The sequence below is a fragment of the Uranotaenia lowii genome, chromosome 3 (genome assembly GCF_029784155.1).
Source record: "Uranotaenia lowii strain MFRU-FL chromosome 3, ASM2978415v1, whole genome shotgun sequence".
NCBI classification, from domain to species: Eukaryota; Metazoa; Arthropoda; class Insecta; order Diptera; family Culicidae; genus Uranotaenia; species Uranotaenia lowii.
The window spans coordinates 300,942,422-300,951,165 of NC_073693.1; positions in this window are offsets into that span (position 1 = coordinate 300,942,422).

The following is an 8,744-nucleotide window of genomic DNA, read 5'->3' on the forward strand; positions in this document are numbered from 1 at the left end:
TCATTTAAAAGCTTACACTATGTTTCGCATCTATGAATAAGTTTAAAAAAGGCATTGTGTTTTCACTTGCCTCAATAAACGGGACAAATGTTAGCTTAGAAATATCTTTTTGTCATGTTTGCATATTTTACGTTCAACAAGAGTTTGTGAGAACTGATTTAGTTATGCAACAATCGATAATTGATTTGTTTTAAGGATTTGAATTTTTTTCTTGGATTTATAAAAGTTCAAGTATGGTGAAATCCGTTGGCACTTACGCGGGGTATCTGAATTGAAATGATGATAGAAATTAAAAAACAGAAGCAAAAGAAACTTTGATAACTGTTAACCTTCTCGGCGCAAAAATCTACATTTTGAGGTTCTTTGTGATTTTTGCATGAATTTCTGTAAAATATTCATAGCACCATCGAAGCATGAACAGATTTTTTTTCGATCCATTCAATTTTTGAAAATCTACTTTTCAATCGATTCTTAATGAAAAGATAAGGTCAGTTAGTTGAAATCTTTTAAAGGACCCTCATCACAAAAGAGAGAAAATTGCCGTGATTCAGTTGAATAACAAAATTTAAATATATATTTTTCACTTTTTAAAAACCATTCTTTTCCTTGATTCACTGGGTTACAGCTTATCCATATGAATTTTATTTACACTTTTTGCTTAAACAATTAAAAGTATAATGTGTCATGTCTACAAATTTAGTACATGGCAACATGGCGAAAACATTATTAACATGATTTTAACATGGGAAGGTATTTGGGTTCGAGAAATGTTGTTATGAGTGTTACAAACCTGTCTGCATTGCAGTGTTAAAATGGGAGGAACAAACGGCATTCCATATGAATAGAGTTGAATAGCTTGAAAGCTTATCAGGGCTTCCATACAAGTTTGTTTACATGAATCGAGAATTTATCGAGCAAAAGGAAGAGAGGTTATTTGCATCCGAAAAATTTGAGACTCTTTCTTATTTCTGGGTAGAGTTGGAAAGAAGATCTTTATTCATATTATATTTGGTATAATTTTGAAACTTATGAGACAAATAAAGCGAAATGTTGCGTCATTTAGATACAAAAAATGATTTAATAGTAGCACTTCTTGCATTGCAAGAGGGAAAGGACTGGAAGTCTATATATCATTAAAACATACATTTTGACATCATATGAACTTTTTAAAGCTTATAAAAACAGAGTAAAATTTTCAGATCTTGAAAAATAAATCTAGAGATCAATTTTAAGAAAATATTATTAAAACATCTTTGAACAGTAGTAGGAAACTTTAGGTGCTGCTCTTTCTTTTTTGAAGGCATTCGCTTCTAAATTATGTTAAAATTTGGTTTGAAACGCTGTCTAGGCAATAAAACTGAGTTTTAATTATTTTAACAAATTTAATTGAATTTTGGCAAAGCACACCGGGTCAGCTAGTTTCTAAATACTATTCAATTTAGTTTAGGTTTCTTTTCTTCATTTTCAAATGAAAGGTTGATTGAAAAATTTCGCTGTAGTGATTCGTATTTGGAAAAAAAACTAAACACGATTTGAAATGTGAATTTTTAAAAGAAAAAAAAAGGTTTATGTTTCTGGAGCACGAAAAATTCAGTATTGAAAAACATAAACAAAGTTATCAAAAATATTCCAAACAGATTAAAAACTTTGACTTTAAAATTCGGTAAATTTATTAAAAAAAAAAGCTGTAATTCGGAAAATATGAAAATATGAAGATTAAAAAGACAAGTTTTTTATCATTTAAGAAGGGTTTTTTTTTCAATAAACACTTCTTACCATTATAAAAACATCTTTATAGAATTTAATTTAGAAATAATTGATTTGGTAGATTCTAGCGTTTGAACTAGATTTTTTTGTGAAATCAATCATTGATAATTGACTACATTAAACAAAAAATATGATGCTGATTTTGTTTATTATACTTCATTCAATTGAGGAAAAATATTTTGAAGATGATGTTGCGTGATCAAGAAATATAAAATTCAAAAGTTTTTTTTTAATTTGGAAAAATATGATTAGGTACAAGTATTTTTAACATTACTGCAGAAATTTTATAAAAACTTGATTTCATCTGACAAATTTGCCAAATCTGCCAAACGATTTAATTTATCTTGTAAAAAATATCAAAAATTAAATTAAGTTTATTTTTGAAACAAAAATCGATAAATTAGAAAAAGTTATTAAATAGAAAACTTCTAGAACTTTTTTCGTAGAACTCAAAATAACTTGTCTTGAGGAAAGTATATAATTGATTAAAAAAATTGTTTTAAGATAATATGTTTTTGTTTTGAAGTTTTTCAAAAAAGTGCAAACCAACCGAACGATTTATGTATGCTTTAAAATGATCTAAAATTCAATTTGGTTAAAACTTTTTTGAAAATTTATAAAATGAGGAAAAGTATACAAATAGAAAACTTCTAGAAATTCTTTCGAGGTGTCAACTCAAAATTACTTGAAGTCTTGACGTAAGTTTATAATTAATTTAAATCTTTCATTATGTTTTTGTTTTAAAGTTTGTTAAAAAAACGCAGAAGTTTCTCAAATAATTTTAAACTTTTTTCAAAAGTTGTTTCAATAACAAAAGCTTATAGAAAAATTGTATATTTAGATTCAGACCTAAATTGGTCGAAATTCCGATTTAAATTCATTGCACCTCGGAAAAATGTAAATTTTGTGGCCTTGGGTAATTTATCAAAACCTTTTAATATATGATATGCATTGAGAAGAAAAAGGACAAAATTTTAATTGAGGCTGAATTAAGTTTCTTGAAGAATATTTCATATCAGCAGAAGATTTGTAATGACAAAGAGATTTGTTAAATAAATTTTTTTAGTAATAAAGTAGAGAATATTCCATTTTAGATTTGTTTGGCTTATTCTGTGGACCACCATGAGAATTAACGCTTGTAGCATGGTGTCTAACTTGTCATGTGTAAAATTAGTATTCGGTGAATTAATTTTGAAGTTAAAATAGTTCGTTTCAAACTCTGTTTTTGTTTAGTTCTACTTCTTAATCAAAACAACTTCTAAAGACGAGGTAGGGTTTTTGTATATCAAGTTTAGAAAATAAATAAAAACTTATTATTATGGTTTATTTTAGACATTCTACCACTCCTGGGGTATTCGTGTCTTTAATTAATAAAAAATTGATTATTTAATTACAAATCGAAATTAACAATTAAAAACAAGTGTCAATTCGTGAACGTCATATAGTGTCGTAAATGAAATGTTTCAAGCCTAGAGTGATTGATGACTAAATTCCGTCGGTGGCGAGCCAAATATCTGACTTGCTTGTTAACACTTATTTTTAAACTCCTTTTAGATAAAGTAATTTCCCGATACTACGTTGAAAATTTTACTTAGAAATCATCTCCAAGGGGGGGTTAAACCCCTAAACCCCACCCCCGCTCTTCCCTCCCCCCCCCCCCCCCCCCCCCGTTCGCACTACCTTGCTGTAGATGTCAAGATTTAAAAAATTCATGGTGCCATCCATGATCATAACTCAGCCTCACATCGAAGTACAACAACACGCTGACTTTAAAATTTGATAAATACCGTCAACTGGGGCAACATGCAACAATTTTCAACTACAATAGCTTCTAAAAAACTTATGTTCACAGTTAATAGTATCCTTTATGCATCAAAAGTTTTAAGGGTGCTGGGACATAAAATTGGCGTAGTTAGAAAAATTATTGGTTTCTTCAGTTATTTTTAATTTTCTAAAAACATGCGATTTTCACCCTCCTTAGAAAATTGGGTAACTTGCAACAAACTTGGTTTTTAATGAAAAATCTTATGAACACGTACGAAAATTCATAGTTTTTAATATATTTGCGATATCTTAAAGACCATTACGCATGACAACACCAATTGCAGTAGTTTTTGGGTCTGTAAAAACAAATTTTCACATTTTTTCTAAAATTAAGGATGCTGCATACATTTAGGGGTTAAATAATACTACGAAAAATTCTAAAAGCTGAAGTCATAAAAATAAATGTTTGGATGAATGAAATTTTAATGTTTACAAACGCGTGATTCAAAACATTTATATTCCAACACATGGAAACGAGATTTACAAGGTATTTCTTTGATTTGAATTTTGTTGCATTTAACCCCAGACACCTAACTGAATATTAAAAATATTCATTTAAAAAAATTGGGTGATTGTTCCAAAAATATTTTTACACCAACAATGTTGGTATAACATGAGGAAACCAGTTAAAAGTTTGTAGGTAATTTTATCAGACCGATCCGTCATACTGGGTAAAATTTTTTTCGGCATCAAAAAATGTTAAAATTTGTACATTTATTGCTCGATTTTTTAAATTTTACATAGAAATAAAAAACTTAAGACAACTAGCTTAAGATGCGAGAAATTATGTCATCATCATTTTGTTAGCGTTAAAAGATAACTTTATTACAATACATTAAATTAAAAATTGGTTCAATGTAGTGTTATATAAATGTTGCATCGAACCCCGCTGTTGCATGATGCCCCGTTTGACGGTATCACTCGTTCTAGAAATTATACTCTCTGGAGCCACTATTTTGTTTAGTTGGTTGTTATTTGAATAATTGTTACATTTTAGCTGCAATAGAAAATAAAATGAAAATACACTCCATCATAAGTTTACGAATTAAATCTATATCAACGAATTTACGTTGACAATTCACTTACAAGTGGCTCCAGAGAGTACTCTGAAAATTAGTTAGCTTACTTAGCTAAAAAATCACAATTTATTTTATTCATTATTTGGGATGCAAAGGAATCCAATGTGCAAATGAGTTCGAAAACATAGTCGTTCTTTAATCCAGTATTTGTCTCAAAACATTTATTGAGCCGACATGTTTTTTGGAAAACATGCTGATCCTTCGCGCGTTTGTTAGCTTTTATGTTAAATGGTGCTCATTTATGAAAAATGTATTTTTCACACAATTTTTATGATATTTCACTATGCGTCAGAAGATTAATAAAAAAAAGGTTTTCCCAAGAACTTGGAATGCAATCTGGTACCGGTGCCCGTTAAGCCCGCGATGCAGTAAGCAGCATAGCATAGCCAACGAACGGGCATGAGGATTACCTTCCCACGCGTTTCCTTCGGGACGGAATCCGTCCCGTTTAGTTGAAAGTAGCGCTCCGGGAAATGAAAGCGAATCATCATCAAGCGAACTATCCCGGGGCATTTGGCTATCTATCAAAAGGGTTTTCTCAGTTTTTCCCTCTCGGCTCTTTTCTCGGTGACACTGATCTTCTCGAAATGGGTGGGGGTGTTTCGAGAAATGTTAATGTTTTAAGCTATTTTTGATCATGATAAATTTCGACTTAACGAAGAGTTATAATCATTATAATTTTAGAGAAATCCTTGTGGTTTTTTGCTTGAATTTCACAATTCAAGAAATAAAAGTTATGATTCATATACCATCAACTGTCGCAAACTTTTAATGGTTCAACATTCCGGAATCATAAGATGGTCAAGGTTTTAATTACGGTCGCAGCAGCGATGATGATTTCATTTAAAAAAAAATAGATGACACAATGTCGTACGACATTCTCCATTATCGGTACCAGGGTCATTTGTCGTGTGTCGTTCGTGGATGGTGTGCCTTCGTTCCATTTGTCAAACATTAAAAACTCCTGCAAGGGGGCTTCGGACTGAAAGTAAAAAATGGCTTAAATATGATAATTCTTCTGCTAGCAATGTTTGCATAATCTTATTCAAAAATGTCAGACTTTTTTTCTTTACCTTTTCCAGTGAAAGCAAACCATCTTTTTTCCTTCTCTGCTCCTCTTCCAGTAAAGTGTCATAGGAGCATTCTTTTTCCTTTCGTTTTTTTTTAACTGGAGCAAGGTGGAATAATAAACAGAGAATTTTAATGTCATTTCTTTGAGGGGGCTTAATTTGAGTAGGGTTGATTCCTTCCATTTGTCCCATGCTTCATTTCTATAGATATTCGTTGGAAAAACTTTTTTCGGCCTGGCCCAGGCAAAAACTAACTATCAGCATCATCAACATCATATCATTGTCGGTGTGAAACAAATGATGACAAACCATGCGATCTCCGCCGCCAGTCAAGTGCTGTGGGTAAATCAATTATAAAATGCTAATTGACGTGGTTGGCCACCATTTTTACCATCCGGGGTGGTCCAAATCCCACTATATGCCTGTGTGTTGAGGGGCAATAATTTGATGTCGTTTTAATTGACCCTCACAAACACACAAGGTGACCAAATGTGGGTATAGTTGCAGAGGGTTTTCGGGGCTATATCCTTGAAGCTGCCAATCAGCTGCTCTTTCGAATCGAACGAATGTGGATTTCGTTTCCCCCATTCACAGACATTGGGCCAAATCGAACCTAGACGGTGGTGACGGTTTGTTTGTGCCCTTGGCCGCCACACACTGTACTGCTGCAAACGGTATGTTCCATAATTTATTTTTCAATTACCATATGACTTTTGGGTTGTCGTTCAAGTTCAATAATTCGGATCAAGGTGCTCACGGGTGATTTCAACTAGATGGGGCACTTAGTCGAATTTGAAAAGTGAAAATATTGCTCCGAATTAGACAACCGGATATAAGAATTGAGCATTTTTTATATTAGTCTACAAGTTGCTTATATGTGTTCAAGGTGACGTTGAATTATGGCATAATAAAAATGTATAGGCAAAACCTAAAAAACTAATGAAAAGTAAATTTTACTCTCTGGAGCCACTCTTCGACTATTTGATTTAAAATCTTAATGGTATGACCCAGCAAACACGAAATCGTATACAAAACGATAACTTAAGTCGTTTACAATGATGTTGTCAATCGCAATTCCAACTGCTTAATGAAAAGATCGTATAAAATATCAGTTTAAATCGGATATGATAGAAAGTCCATGTTTGTAAATTTTGAAAAGATTTTGCTCCTGCGTGGGCTTCAAGCGAGAAAATCATCGTCATTTTTTCTCTGCAACCAGCAGTGCATCCTGATGGCTAAAATTAGGATGAGAATTGAGTAATATTGACCAATGAGAAAACTAAAAAATATTGTCGCTGGCAACGATTTGATGGCTTTGAGAGCAAAATCTTGCGCCTACGGCCGTTGACGAAATGGCTGACAAGACAACATATCTAATCATTGCGCTTGCGCTTTGAACATAAGGCAAGAAATATTTTTATGAATTTACCAACTCAAACCAATTTCTGATACCTTTTGGTGTAATAATTTGACTTTTAAAAATTATAGATTAAGAAGTTCAAAACAAAAACTTGGGTGGTTTTGTTTCTTATTCAAATAAACTTAAAAAGTAAAACAAATTTAAGCTTTTACGAAGGCTATGCTTTAGACAAATATTTGGACATCTTAAAAAAAAATTGAAAAATATATCCGTATGCGCAACGTATAGCTTAAGGTTGCCAGATTACCCGGCTGTATCCGGGTTTGTACGTACCTTTACTACAAAATTCGGAAACAGTCCACGGCCCAGTTGCCGGGATTTCGTTGAAAAATTCCCGGATTCTACCCGGATTTATTCACTTTATTCGGCAAAAAAAACTCAACCCCAAAATTTTTCATGAAGTTTTATAAAAATAAACATGAAAGGTTTTTTTTTTTTCAAGCCTTAAAATATGAATAAAAATCTTTCAAAAAGATTTAATGAAATTTTTTTTTAAATTTTTTTCTTGTTTTTTGTTGAGTAATTTCTGGATGTTGACAAAATTTTCCTGGATATTGCCTGGAGTTTTGGTCGTCAATTTTGAAATCGAATGCCCAGATTTAGCCTGGTTTTTATATAAAATAGCCCAAATTTGTTCGATACATTCTCATTGTTCGGATACATACTCAAAAAATTCTGGCAACCTTTTTTGTCAAAAATCGTCTTTAGGATTTCAAAACTCACATGAGGGAACAAACAAAAACTGGAAAATCTTAATTTAATGTTGATGCCAAATGACCCTAGGTAAATGCATGAAACGTCGCAATCTGATGTTATCTCGAAATTTCTAAGCCATTTCCCGGAAAACCGGCCGTTTTAGGATAATCGACTCAGTCCCATAAAGTCTATATTTGGCCAATTTTTTTTTAATTACACCGAATCTCGACGTTACATGCATTTCTAAGCCATTTGGTATAAAGATTAAAATTTTGATTTTCCAGATTTCCTTTGACCCTCTTTTGCGTGGTTTTTGAAGTTTTGAAGTAAACTTTTGAAAAAAAAAATGGTTTTCAAGATACAAAACACCAGATTTTGACGTTTTATGCGTTTTAAGTCATTTGGCATCAAACTTTTTTCCTCGAAATAACTGTATGATTTATTTACTATGAAATGTAAAATAGCTTAACTCTATCAATGGGGATTCGTGGGGGGTTGAATAGGTCATCTAGCGAACGAAAGACTGATATACAATGGATTGTGGGTTCAAGCCAGCCGGAGTATCTCGGCAAATATGGAATCATGAGAAGGATACTATGGTTTCTTTTCATAATTCTAAATTTGTTTCGAACAGTTGGAAGAGAGTTCGGTGAGTTAAACCTATCCCAAACCAGTGGTAACGGACCCCTTGGTTGCACTGCAAATATTGTTGGTGAGTTAAGCATCGACAATATTTGAAATTGCGATCGAGACTTCCCGTACCGACTCGGGTCGAAAGACCTATCAGCCACTGGTGTGTTCTCATACATACATACATTTAAGTCATTTGGCATCAAACTTAAAATTAAGAGTTTTCCTATTTCCTTTGGTCCCCTCTTTGGTGATTTT